The sequence below is a fragment of the Oncorhynchus gorbuscha genome, linkage group LG08 (genome assembly GCF_021184085.1).
Source record: "Oncorhynchus gorbuscha isolate QuinsamMale2020 ecotype Even-year linkage group LG08, OgorEven_v1.0, whole genome shotgun sequence".
In the NCBI taxonomy this organism is placed as follows: Eukaryota; Metazoa; Chordata; class Actinopteri; order Salmoniformes; family Salmonidae; genus Oncorhynchus; species Oncorhynchus gorbuscha.
The window spans coordinates 33,551,911-33,566,129 of record NC_060180.1 but is presented as its reverse complement, the minus strand read 5'-3'; the positions used below and the strand labels follow the sequence as shown (position 1 = coordinate 33,566,129).

Sequence of the window (14,219 nt, the reverse complement as noted above, 5' to 3'; positions counted from 1 at the left end):
GAAAGGACCCCGGAAATCTTTTTTAACCATTTTCACAAAAAAGTTTTTTTTTTTTTTTTTTTTTTTCGGGACTTAAAAACGGTGACCCCGGACATGCCGAATTTGCGCCATTCTGGAAAGAACCCTGAAATAATTTTTAACCATATTCACAAAAAAGTGATTTTTTTTCTGGACTTAAAAACGGTGACCCCGGACATGTCGAATTTGTGCCATTCTGGAAAGGACCCCGAAATATTTTTTAACCATTTTCACAAAAAAGTGTTTTTTTTTCTTTTTTTTTCGGCACTTAAAAACGGTGACCCGGACATGCCGAATTTGCGCCATTCTGGAAAGGACCCCGAAATATTTTTTAACCATTTTCACAAAAAAGTGATTTTCTTTTTTTTTTTTTTTTTTTTTCGGGACTTAAAAACGGTGACCCCGGACATGCCGAATTTGCGCCCTTCTGGAAAGAACCCCGAAAATAATTTTTAACCATATTCACAAAAAAGTGTTTTTTTTTCTTTTTTTTTCGGCACTTAAAAACGGTGACCCGGACATGCCGAATTTGCGCCATTCTGGAAAGAACCCCGAAAATAATTTTTAACCATATTCACAAAAAAGTGATTTTTTTTTTCTGGACTTAAAAACGGTGACCCCGGACATGACGAATTTGTGCCATTCTGGAAAGGACCCCGAAATATTTTTTAACCATTTTCACAAAAAAGTGATTTTCTTTTTTTTTTTTTTTTTTCTTTTCGGGACTTAAAAACGGTGACCCCGGACATGCCGAATTTGCGCCCTTCTGGAAAGAACCCCGAAAATAATTTTTAACCATATTCACAAAAAAGTGTTTTTTTTTTTTTTTTTCGGGACTTAAAAACGGTGACCCCGGACATGCCGAATTTGTGCCATTCTGGAAAGGACCCCGAAATATTTTTTAACCATTTTCACAAAAAAGTGATTTTTTTTTCTTTTTTTTTCAGCACTTAAAAACGGTGACCCCGGACATGCCGAATTTGCGGCATTCTGGAAAGAACCCCGAAAATAATTTTTAACCATATTCACAAAAAAGTGATTTTTTTTTTCTTTTTTTTTTCGGGACTTAAAAACGGTGACCCCGGACATGCCGAATTTGTGCCATTCTGGAAAGGACCCCGAAATATTTTTTAACCATTTTCACAAAAAAGTGCTTTTTTTTTCCTTTTTTTTTCGGGACTTAAAAACGGTGACCCCGGACATGCCGAATTTGCGCCATTCTGGAAAGAACCCCGAAAATAATTTTTAACCATATTCACAAAAAAGTGTTTTTTTTTCTTTTTTTTTCGGCACTTAAAAACGGTGACCCGGACATGCCGAATTTGCGCCATTCTGGAAAGAACCCCGAAAATAATTTTTAACCATATTCACAAAAAAGTGATTTTTTTTTTCTGGACTTAAAAACGGTGACCCCGGACATGACGAATTTGTGCCATTCTGGAAAGGACCCCGAAATATTTTTTAACCATTTTCACAAAAAAGTGATTTTTTTTTTTTTTTTTTTTTTTTTTTTTTTTTTTCGGGACTTAAAAACGGTGACCCCGGACATGCCGAATTTGCGCCCTTCTGGAAAGAACCCCGAAAATAATTTTTAACCATATTCACAAAAAAGTGTTTTTTTTTCTTTTTTTCGGGACTTAAAAACGGTGACCCCGGACATGCCGAATTTGCGCCATTCTGGAAAGAACCCTGAAATAATTTTTAACCATATTCACAAAAAAGTGATTTTTTTTCTGGACTTAAAAACGGTGACCCCGGACATGCCGAATTTGTGCCATTCTGGAAAGGACCCCGAAATATTTTTTAACCATTTTCACAAAAAAGTGATTTTTTTTTTCTTTTTTTTCAGCACTTAAAAACGGTGACCCCGGACATGCCGAATTTGCGGCATTCTGGAAAGAACCCCGAAAATAATTTTTAACCATATTCACAAAAAAGTGATTTTTTTTTTTTTTTTTTTTTTTTTCGGGACTTAAAAACGGTGACCCCGGACATGCCGAATTTGTGCCATTCTGGAAAGGACCCCGAAATATTTTTTAACCATTTTCACAAAAAAGTGCTTTTTTTCCTTTTTTTTTTTCGGACTTAAAAACGGTGACCCCGGACATGCCGAATTTGCGCCATTCTGGAAAGAACCCCGAAAATAATTTTTAACCATATTCACAAAAAAGTGTTTTTTTTTTCTTTTTTTTTTCGGCACTTAAAAACGGTGACCCGGACATGCCGAATTTGCGCCATTCTGGAAAGAACCCCGAAAATAATTTTTAACCATATTCACAAAAAAGTGATTTTTTTTTTTTTTCTTTTTGGACTTAAAAACGGTGACCCCGGACATGACGAATTTGTGCCATTCTGGAAAGGACCCCGAAATATTTTTTAACCATTTTCACAAAAAAGTGATTTTTTTTTTTTTTTTTTTTTTTTTTTCGGGACTTAAAAACGGTGACCCCGGACATGCCGAATTTGCGCCCTTCTGGAAAGAACCCCGAAAATAATTTTTAACCATATTCACAAAAAAGTGTTTTTTTTTCTTTTTTTCGGGACTTAAAAACGGTGACCCCGGACATGCCGAATTTGCGCCATTCTGGAAAGAACCCTGAAATAATTTTTAACCATATTCACAAAAAAGTGATTTTTTTTCTGGACTTAAAAACGGTGACCCCGGACATGCCGAATTTGTGCCATTCTGGAAAGGACCCCGAAAATATTTTTTAACCATTTTCACAAAAAAGTTTTTTTTTTTTTTTTTTCGGGACTTAAAAACGGTGACCCCGGACATGCCGAATTTGTGCCCTTCTGGAAAGGACCCCGAAATATTTTTTAACCATTTTCACAAAAAAGTGTTTTTTTTTTTTTTTTTTTTTTTTTTCGGGACTTAAAAACGGTGACCCCGGACATGCCGAATTTGCGCCCTTCTGGAAAGGACCCCGAAAATAATTTTTAACCATTTTCACAAAAAAGTGATTTTTTTTTTTTTTTTTTTTTTTTCGGGACTTAACAACGGTGACCCCGGACATGCCGAATTTGCGCCATTCTGGAAAGAACCCCGAAAATAATTTTTAACCATATTCAAAAAAAGTTTTTTTTTTTTTTTTTTCGGGACTTAAAAACGGTGACCCCGGACATGCCGAATTTGCGCCCTTCTGGAAAGGACCCCGAAAATAATTTTTAACCATTTTCACAAAAAAGTGTTTTTTTTTTCTTTTTTTTTTCTTTTTTTCGGGACTTAACAACGGTGACCCCGGACATGCCGAATTTGCGCCATTCTGGAAAGGACCCCGAAATATTTTTTAACCATTTTCACAAAAAAGTGATTTTTTTTTTTCTTTTTTTTTTCGGGACTTAAAAACGGTGACCCCGGACATGCCGAATTTGCGCCATTCTGGAAAGGACCCCAAAATATTTTTTAACCATTTTCACAAAAAAGTGATTATTTTTTTTCTTTTTTTTCGGGACTTAAAAACGGTGACCCCGGACATGCCGAATTTGCGCCATTCTGGAAAGGACCCCGAAAATAATTTTTAACCATTTACACAAAAAAGTGATTTTTTTAAATTTATTTATTTATTGTATTTTTTCCGGAACTTAAAAACGGTGACCCCGGACATGCCGAATTTGCGCCATTCTGGAAAGAACCCCGAAAATAATTTTTAACCATATTCAAAAAAAAGTTTTTTTTTTTTCTTTTTTTCGGGACTTAAAAACGGTGACCCCGGACATGCCGAATTTGCGCCCTTCTGGAAAGGACCCCGAAAATAATTTTTAACCATTTTCACAAAAAAGTGTTTTTTTTTTTTTTTTTTCTTTTTTTCGGGACTTAACAACGGTGACCCCGGACATGCCGAATTTGCGCCATTCTGGAAAGAACCCCGAAAATAATTTTTAACCATATTCAAAAAAAAGTGTTTTTTTTTTTTTTTTTTTTCGGACTTAACAACGGTGACCCCGGACATGCCGAATTTGCGCCATTCTGGAAAGAACCCCGAAAATAATTTTTAACCATATTCAAAAAAAAGTGTTTTTTTCTTTTTTTTTTCGGGACTTAAAAACGGTGACCCCGGACATGCCGAATTTGCGCCATTCTGGAAAGGACCCCGAAAATATTTTTTAACCATTTTCACAAAAAAGTGATTTTTTTTTTTTTTTCGGGACTTAAAAACGGTGACCCCGGACATGCCGAATTTGCGCCATTCTGGAAAGGACCCCGAAATATTTTTTAACCATTTTCACAAAAAAGTGATTATTTTTTTTCTTTTTTTTCGGGACTTAAAAACGGTGACCCCGGACATGCCGAATTTGCGCCATTCTGGAAAGGACCCCGAAAATAATTTTTAACCATTTACACAAAAAAGTGATTTTTTTAAATTTATTTATTTATTGTATTTTTTTCGGAACTTAAAAACGGTGACCCCGGACATGCCGAATTTGCGCCATTCTGGAAAGAACCCCGAAAATAATTTTTAACCATATTAAAAAAAAAGTGATTTTTTTTTTTCTGGACTTAAAAACGGTGACCCCGGACATGCCGAATTTGTGCCCTTCTGGAAAGGACCCCGAAAATATTTTTTAACCATTTTCACAAAAAAGTTTTTTTTTTTTTTTTTTTCGGGACTTAAAAACGGTGACCCCGGACATGCCGAATTTGTGCCATTCTGGAAAGGACCCCGAAAATAATTTTATACCATATTCACAAAAAAATGATTTTTTTTTTTTTTTTTTTTCGGGACTTAAAAACGGTGACCCCGGACATGCCGAATTTGTGCCATTCTGGAAAGGACCCCGAAATATTTTTTAACCATTTTCACAAAAAAGTGATTATTTTTTTTCTTTTTTTTCGGGACTTAAAAACGGTGACCCCGGACATGCCGAATTTGCGCCATTCTGGAAAGGACCCCGAAAATAATTTTTAACCATTTACACAAAAAAGTGATTTTTTTAAATTTATTTATTTATTGTATTTTTTTCGGAACTTAAAAACGGTGACCCCGGACATGCCGAATTTGCGCCATTCTGGAAAGAACCCCGAAAATAATTTTTAACCATATTCAAAAAAAAGTGATTTTTTTTTTTTCTGGACTTAAAAACGGTGACCCCGGACATGCCGAATTTGTGCCCTTCTGGAAAGGACCCCGAAAATATTTTTTAACCATTTTCACAAAAAAGTTTTTTTTTTTTTTTTTTTTTTTTCGGGACTTAAAAACGGTGACCCCGGACATGCCGAATTTGCGCCCTTCTGGAAAGGACCCCGAAAATAATTTTTAACCATTTTCACAAAAAAGTGATTTTTTTTTTTTCGGGACTTAAAAACGGTGACCCCGGACATGCCGAATTTGAGCCATTCTGGAAAGGACCCCGAAATATTTTTAAACCATTTTCACAAAAAAGTGATTTTTTTTTTCTTTTTTTTTCGGGACTTAAAAACGGTGACCCCGGACATGCCGAATTTGCGCCATTCTGGAAAGGACCCCGAAAATATTTTTTAACCATTTCTACAGAAATAACCACTATTCTGCCCTTGAGTTGCGTTTGTTACGCCCCTGAAAACAGGGGAGAAATAATCACGAGAGTGATACGGTGTTGTATTCTCAAGTCAACATTTAGTTCAATCATTTCACAAAAGTAACACATTACATAACAGAAAACCCATTATACAAATAACACAGCAAAATATCTTATTAACAACACGCATGTTCATTCACAATCGACATAAAATGGCAGCTACTCTCAGTACGACGCTATCCTTCACTTCAACCGAGCAGGGCTAATATTACTCTCTTCAACCTTAACTCTAACTTCCTCAAGACGTTACTAAAACACACCTTAAACACTCTTGACATGTTCGCTAGTTATAACATTTAAATTACTATTTTTATCATCAATAAAGTACCTGAAACCAGGGGAGAGATAATCACGAGAGTGATACGGTGTTGTATTCTCAAGTCAACATTTAGTTCAATGAGAAAAGACCGCGAATTTCCCCAGGAATATGCGTGGAGACCAGAGCAATCGATCTCCGGCTCATAGATTAAGAGCATTTCGTAGATCACAGATTAACACTTTTAGGCACCACAAAATAAAGTAATCAATATAACGTTTACACATTACTCTCACAATTCGTACCCTTTGACAGATTTGAACTTTAACACAATTATATGAATGTTATCAATCTCTATCAACTAATACTGAATGCATCTTTTTAACCTTAGATGTTTTAAGATCCTCACATACTATGAACTTACTAATACTTTTCAATGTATAACAGGCTATGAATATGTCCTTTAACCTGTCACACTCTCCCCGACAAAATAAATGTTGTCCCAACATTACCAACATTGTCTTCTTCAACAGTTCGTATGCACTGGACCTAGAAAATCCTCTTCTGTAAGGTAGTACTTGAGCAGAAGTCACGGGTCACAGTTCAAATATAACTAACAAGTTATATTCACAGTCCATATCTGTTGACCAGCTATATAACATAAGCGGTTTTCTCATACTATTGATCAACAGTCCATCAATTTGAATGATCTATATGCATAGTCTGTAAATTGTCTCTTTTGACAGTCTGTGAAATCTGACAGTAGTCCATGGTCAAACATGTCAACTCTGTAGCCTCATGTTTGCTGAAGCCCATGCATGTAAGGTGGCTGAAAGTAACATTGCTGTAGTGATGGCAGCCATGGAACCAGTCCTGGTGCAGAGTAGACAGGGAACAACTGTGGCTGTGGCTGTATACTGTAGCAGGAAGGGATACCAAGCTGATCATAGGTGATACGTCTTGGAGGGTGTCTCTCTCTTTGTGGCAGCTGGTAGGCTGGTTCCTCAGGTTCAGAAGCATCAGTATATGAAGGAAAGGCACTTGGTGGACGATCATCAGGCAAATTTTCAGCAGGCAGGTCTTTAACTGTTGTTGTCTCCTCCAGCCGCTTTTCAACAAGAGGCTGTGCTGGTAGCGTATCAGGGACTGGCACTGCAACTGTCTGTTTCACTGTTGAGGGCCTGTGTTCCCACTCTCTCGCTGGTTCAGCATTCCTCTCCTCAGGTACTGTAGGAGATGTGGGTACCTGTAGCGGCTCATGATGAAGGTCATATTCATCCCCACTATCTTCATCAGAATCTAGAGTCTGTGATGCAGGCTGGTGTCTCCTCGTTTTCTGACTTTTGTCCACTTTGGTCATTTCTGGTTGTGTCTCAAAAGGTAAGTGGTCACAGGACATGAGCAGATTTCTGTGCAGGACCCTGGAGCGTCCCCTACCCTTTTCTGGTCTCAATTCATAAATCGGCAGGTCTGAACCCATTTGTCTCACCACTGTGTGAATTTTATCTTCCCAATAGTTACGGAGTTTTCCTGGTCCTCCTCTTGGTGTCAGGTTTTTAATCAGAACTCGCTCGCCAGGCTGTAGCACTGAACTCCTAACTTTAGTGTCATAGTACTTCTTACTTCTTTCAGCGGCTTTCTGAGCATTTTCATTTGCAATGGCGTAGGCTTCTTCCATCCCTCGTTTCCAGTTCTCCAAGTATTCTCGCTGGTTACTGGAACCTGCCTATGTGCACAATCCAAAGAGCATATCAACTGGAAGCCTGGGTGATCTCCCAAACAGAAGATAAAATGGTGAATAGCCAGTCACTTCGCAACGGGTGCAGTTATAGGCATAAACCAGTTTGTTCAGAGACTCCTTCCAGTTTGACTTTTGTGTCTCGGTTAGTGTCTTTAACATTTGCAACAATGTTCGGTTCATGCGTTCCGCTTGACCGTTTCCCATCGGGTGATAGGGTGTTGTCCTGGACCCCGCCATGCCACTGAGTTTCTTTAACTGATGGAACAACTGATTTTCAAATTCTCCCCCTTGGTCATGGTGGATGCGGGACAGGAACCCAAACTTCAGGGCAAAATCATTGAAGATGAGATTTGCAGCAGTTTTACCTGACTTTGATGTGGTGGCGTAGGCTTGAGTGAAACGTGTAAAATGATCAACAATCACGAGGATGTACTCATATCCCCCTTTGCATCTGTCGAGATGAAGGAAGTCTATACATACCAGTTCAAATGGCTGTTTTGTCATAATGTTTGTCAGAGGAGCTCTTGTTGCATGGGCTGGCTTTTTCTGCTTGACACAGCTACACCTTTTAGTCACATAGTGCTCGATGTCAGACTGCATATATGGCCAGAAGAAGCGGTCACGTACTAGTGATACAGTGCGGTCAGTACCTTGGTGTCCCATGTTATTGTGCAACTCTTCCATCACTTTACCTTTGTACTGCTCTGGTAGAACTAACTGCTTGCGGGCTGTAGTGATTCTGTACAAAATGCCATCACTGTCTATTGTCAATTTGTCCCATTCTCTGAATAGGCATTTTGTCTTTGGACTGAATTTCTTTTGCTCTTTAACTGGCGGTTTGGAACCCGACAGTTTGAAATTGAGCACAGGACGGATGACTGGATCAGATTCTTGTGCTTCTCTAATCCCATCTTTTGGGATTGAGCTGGTTGTTGCAGTGGTTGTCTCACCTTCAGCTGATACTGACATAGATACAGCTGAAAATGACCAAGGTACAACAGCCTCTTTCTGTACCTCAACTGCTTGTATCGTGGCGGCGATGGTGTCTGGTGGAAGCTCCTCAGAACATTCTCTCATCAGTGACTCTACATCCAGTGGCATCCTTGACAAAGCATCTGCATCACCGTTCTCTCTGCCTGGCCTGTACTTTATTGTAAAGTGGAAATCAGCCAAGTCTGCAACCCACCTGGAAGTGGTTGCGTTCATTTTTGCAGTAGACAGAATGTAGCAGAGCGGGTTGTTATCGCTGTATACAGTGAAGGTGGGAGCATAGTACAAATAGTCATGGAACTTATCAGTGATTGCCCATTTTAGAGCTAGAAATTCTAGCTTGCTCGAGTGGTAGTGATAGTTCTTCTCAGCTGCTGTTAAAGTTCGAGAGCCATAAGCAATGACCCTAAGCTTCCCCTCTTGCTTTTGATAAAGAACTGCTCCCAAGCCTTGGTGTGACGCATCAGTGTGTACAACAAATGGCTGAGTGAAATCAGGGAAACCTAAAACTGGTGGGTGAAGCAAACACTCAATCAGCTGTTCAAGTGCCTGTTGATGCTGGTCAGTCCACAGGATTGGCTTGTTTGAGGGCACCACATGACTTACTTTCTTTGTTTTTGTTTTCCGTGGGTGGTCAGGTAATTTCTCTGAATCTGCTTTCAGGAGGTCATACAGGCAGCTGGCACTCCTAGAAAAGTCTTTGATGTACTGTCTGTAGTACGTGAGTAAACCAAGCATTTTTCTGAGCTGGCCCACAGTCTCTGGTCTGATTTCTTTCAATGCTCTTACTGCTTCAAAATCGGCTGGGTCAACTCGGCTGCCCTCTGCAGACACTATTCTGCCCAAATAACGGACCTGGGGTTTAAAGAGATCACACTTACTTGGTTTGAGTTTAATGCCATACTCTCTGAGACGCTGCAAAACTTTTCGCACATCATTCACATGGCTGTTGAATGTTTTACTGAAGACTAGCGTGTCGTCCAGATAAGGAATGCAGATGTTATCCCGGAGCCCTTCCAAACACTCCTCCATACACCGCTGAAAAGCTGCAGGAGCGTTCATGAGGCCGAATGGCATACGTATCCACTCATAGAGTCCCCACGGTGTCACAAATGCTGTCAGTGGTCTGCTTTCTTCAGAGATGAACCCCTGGTGATACGCTTTCCCCTGATCTAAGAGGGAGAACCAGGAATTACCACCTAAACTGTCCATGATGTCTTGGACCCGAGGGATGGGCTGGCGGTCGGGATGTGTCTTTCTGTTCAGATCTCTGTAATCTATACACAACCGGAGGGTCCCGTCCTTCTTACGAACGCACACGACAGGTGAGGAATATGAAGAGTTTGACTTCCTAACCCAGCCCTGGTCTATGAGGTCATAAATGTAACCCTTCATCTCCTCATACAGTGGCCTGGGCACTGACATGTATGTGCGCTTTACTGGTTCAGAGTCCTTTAGAGAAATAGTCATTTTCAATCGTTCAATGCAGCCAATGTCATTGTCTGATCTGGAGAAGGAGTGACACTCTTCTCTAAGCATTTGCCTAACAACCTCTCTCTGTTCTTCGGTTAGGTGAGTTAAATCTACTGGTGGATCCCACTGTTCAGTAGCAGTACATGGGGTTCGAACGCTGGTGTGATTCACTGTGGCTGAGGTGACAGTTTTTTCAAAGACTTGGGCAGGTAACACAGTCATAATGGTTTGTACTGTACCGATTATTGTGCGTCCTAGCAGGGCAATGTCGTGGTCAGTGGGGTTAGAGACATCAAGCAGGATAACTAGAAAAACACCTTTACTGACTCTGACTAGTGTGTCAAAGAACTCAAGGTCATCTGGCCACTGCGGGTTCAGGTCTGGCTGGAAAAGCATTGTCATGTCATCTTTCAAAGGCTGGGAAGCTACACGGCACTCAATCTGAATGCTACTGTGTTTTGGTACAGCAACCTTCTCTTTCTTGGTTTTCACTGCGTATTCATCTGTCTGTTCTGCGCTAACAGCCTGTATAAAAGCTCTCACCTTGTTTCTTTTGAGGCTTGGGAAAGCTGTTTTTACTGTACTGTATCGTTTAGTCTTTTCGGTCATTGTCAGGATGTGCTCGATAACATTGAAACCTATGATGGGATGAGATAGGTGACAGCCTTTCATTACCAGCACTGGGATGATCAGTTCCTTTGTTTGGTCAATTTCAGAGGCTAGACGAAAAGTTGTTTCAATCCATCCCAGGTACGGCATTTCAGTCCCATTTGCTGCAGTCAACCTTAGATCATCAGGTGAGTCCAGGATTTCTGAAACATCTCTCAGCCTTGCGTTTAGGAGAGATTCCTCTTTCCATCGTTCATCAATGACCGATACCTGAGATCCTGTGTCCCATAGAGCTTGGAGGTGGTGGCGATTCAGGTGACACTCAATAAGGCACTGTCTGCCGACTAGCGAGGTGACCTTACGGGGGTGGCAACCTTGAGCTAGGGATGGTAAGGAGTGGGCATTTTTCTCTGTGCAGGAAAACCTTTCACTGGTAGAGTCAATTTGCAGGTGAGTGCATTCTTTCTTATGTTTAGTCCAATGTTGGTTTTGACATACTTTGGAACAGTACAGTGTCTCTTTACATGATGAACATTGTTTCAGGTTCTCAAATGACTCTTCTCTGGCACAATTTGCACATTTCTGGGACTTTTTGGTAGCTACGGTTAACACTCGTCCCTCAGCGGTAACCCGTTTCCGTTTAAAGGGGCCTCCCTTGATGGTCTGGCTCCCCGGATTTTACATCCAGCTTGAAAATGTTCTCCACTCCCACATCGGAAGCAGTGTATGCAGCGTGCATCTGTTCTGGCCTGCTGGCAGACAAAACACCTCCTTGGAGCTTGAGCAGAGTGGTTGGTATACCGGTTAGGTGCATATTGATGCTGTGCATGGTCAAGTGCTTGGGACCGACTGTAGTTGCTGTAATACTGCTGCTGGGAAACAGGTGGCTGGGGGTCCCTATCTGGCCTCCTAACTGGGGGTGGGGCATAGGCACAAGGCTGTGACTGAAACATAGGCTGCTGTAATGTCTCCTTAATCTGAGCAATCTCTGCACTGAGACCTTTTAGAGAAGCTACACCTGTCTTAAAGTCAGCTAACTCTGTTAACAGTTCTGCGGGTATCGTAGCTTTGGCTTCTTTCACAGGACACTTTGCAGATGGCATATCCTCTAACTGGACTACACTTACAGTTGTAGCAGGCTGTGGGGCATTAAACCGCTTTTTGTTTCGTCTTTCTCTCTCATTAGCACAAGCAATGTTAAGCTTCTCTAGCAAAACCTCATCTAATGTTTCGCTCTCTAGCAGGAGAGGCTGCATGTCTATCCTGATACTGTCACTCTGGAGACCCGTAAGGACTGTGTGTAAACACATGCTCTGGACTAGAGCAGGGTCATACTTAAGTCCTGATTCTGACTCCTGGGATGCAAACAGTACTTTTTGCCTCAAATCTAAAACGCGCATCAGGAAGCTTTGAGGGGTCTGCTTGCTATGCTGTGCTTCTGAAGTTAGCTGTTTGTAAAGCTCTGTTGCACTCTTCTCTTGGAAGTGGGAACGCAGGATACATCTAAGTGTGGGAAGAGTTAGCTGGGGTTTACCTTCCAAGTAGCTGCGTAGCTGTGAGCCTGGAGAAATAGCCCTGACTACTGCGTCTACTATTTCTTCCTCAGGATATCCTCTGTTAAGTCCATTTTCAATCTGATGGGCAAGGCTGGAAAAAATCAGTTTTTCTTTTTGGCCCGGTTCACCTATCTGACCAGAAATTTTAAACTCTTTGCGCCAGTATGAGCTGGGCTGTGCATTGGGTGAGAGCGGCACGCTCCCCTGAAGATTGGCATGGTGTTGGGGCTGACGCAGAGAATCACTGACTTTGGCTGCAGTAATCTGCTCAGTTCCCGCCCCTTGTTGTGGGGTTACAGTTCTCAGTTCCCCTATTCTGTGATGTGTTCCGGCTGGTTCAATATCATGGTCAACTTGCCCTGTTTTGTTATCTCTGCCACTGATCATCTCTGTCATTTCGTCTCTAAGGAGCAACAATTCCGACATGCCGCCATCTTCTAACTCTGTGACTTCCTCTCTCTCAAGGAACATCATAATGCGAGTCATTAATGCTATGCGGGATTTGTCTTTAACATCTCTTCTCTGTTCGCCTGATATTTCAAGGAAATCACATATCTCTAGTAATTTGTCTTTAGTCAGAGTGTGTAATTCTCCTACTACCTCTTCCTGTAGTTCTTCCAAGGCGCTTGTCATGTTGACAGAACAGGAGGAACTTTTACTGTGCAGGAGTTGACTCTGAATTAGATGGTCCTTACTGTCTCTGATGGTCGATCAATGGCATCAGTTGACACGTACTTAACCACTAACTTCCAACTTCCCCCAAACAGCAACACTTTCCTCACTGCAGCCTGCCTGAGTTGTTATGTGGAGATTTAGCTGGCTCGGAATTCAGCGACCAGGGTGTGGAAACTGGACATCTGAGCAGCAATCTCAGCGGAGCCTCCAAAAATGTTACGCCCCTGAAAACAGGGGAGAAATAATCACGAGAGTGATACGGTGTTGTATTCTCAAGTCAACATTTAGTTCAATCATTTCACAAAAGTAACACATTACATAACAGAAAACCCATTGTACAAATAACACAGCAAAATATCTTATTAACAACACGCATGTTCATTCACAATCGACATAAAATGGCAGCTACTCTCAGTACGACGCTATCCTTCACTTCAACCGAGCAGGGCTAATATTACTCTCTTCAACCTTAACTCTAACTTCCTCAAGACGTTACTAAAACACACCTTAAACACTCTTGACATGTTCGCTAGTTATAACATTTAAATTACTATTTCTATCATCAATAAAGTACCTGAAACCAGGGGAGAAATAATCACGAGTGTGATACGGTGTTGTATTCTCAAGTCAACATTTAGTTCAATGAGAAAAGACCGCAAATTTCCCCAGGAATATGCGTGGAGACCAGAGCAATCGATCTCCGGCTCATAGATTAAGAGCATTTCGTAGATCACAGATTAACACTTTTAGGCACCACAAAATAAAGTAATCAATATAACGTTTACACATTACTCTCACAATTCGTACCCTTTGACAGATTTGAACTTTAACACAATTATATGAATGTTATCAATCTCTATCAACTAATACTGAATGCATCTTTTTAACCTTAGATGTTTTAAGATCCTCACATACTATGAACTTACTAATACTTTTCAATGTATAACAGGCTATGAATATGTCCTTTAACCTGTCACACGTTCCCATGCAAAACTAACAACTAAGTCTTCAATAAAATTCGCAAGGCGTGACTTTTCTTGAATGAATATATTGAAAACGTTCATGTTATGAAACTGCAAAATACAGAAAAGAATATACTTTAGTATTCAATTCACACCGACATACTGTAGCTGTACATTAAATATTTGAAGTTGCATAAATACAAAGCACGCGCTAAGGTACCATGCATCTGGCATGATGCCAAACCATATTGCTAATTCTTAACCATATGGTAATTGGCTCCTTTCATTACTCTAATAATGTATAAACATCTATGTAGAATAACAAAGCATATTACACTAGAAACAGTAACAAAACTACAGTATTGTATATTTTACAATTC

At 40.5% G+C, this 14,219-nt stretch overlaps 1 long non-coding RNA gene across 1 annotated transcript; it reads right to left on the bottom strand.

The window, feature by feature from the left end:
• Positions 1–5,595: 5,595 nt before the first annotated feature.
• On the bottom strand, positions 5,596–13,914 carry LOC124041513. The gene is made up of 2 exons (XR_006839958.1): positions 13,848–13,914; positions 5,596–6,301 (listed from the first exon to the last, which is right to left on the bottom strand). It is a non-coding gene; the product is annotated as an uncharacterized LOC124041513 (long non-coding RNA).
• Between the last annotated feature and the right edge of the window lie 305 nt (positions 13,915–14,219).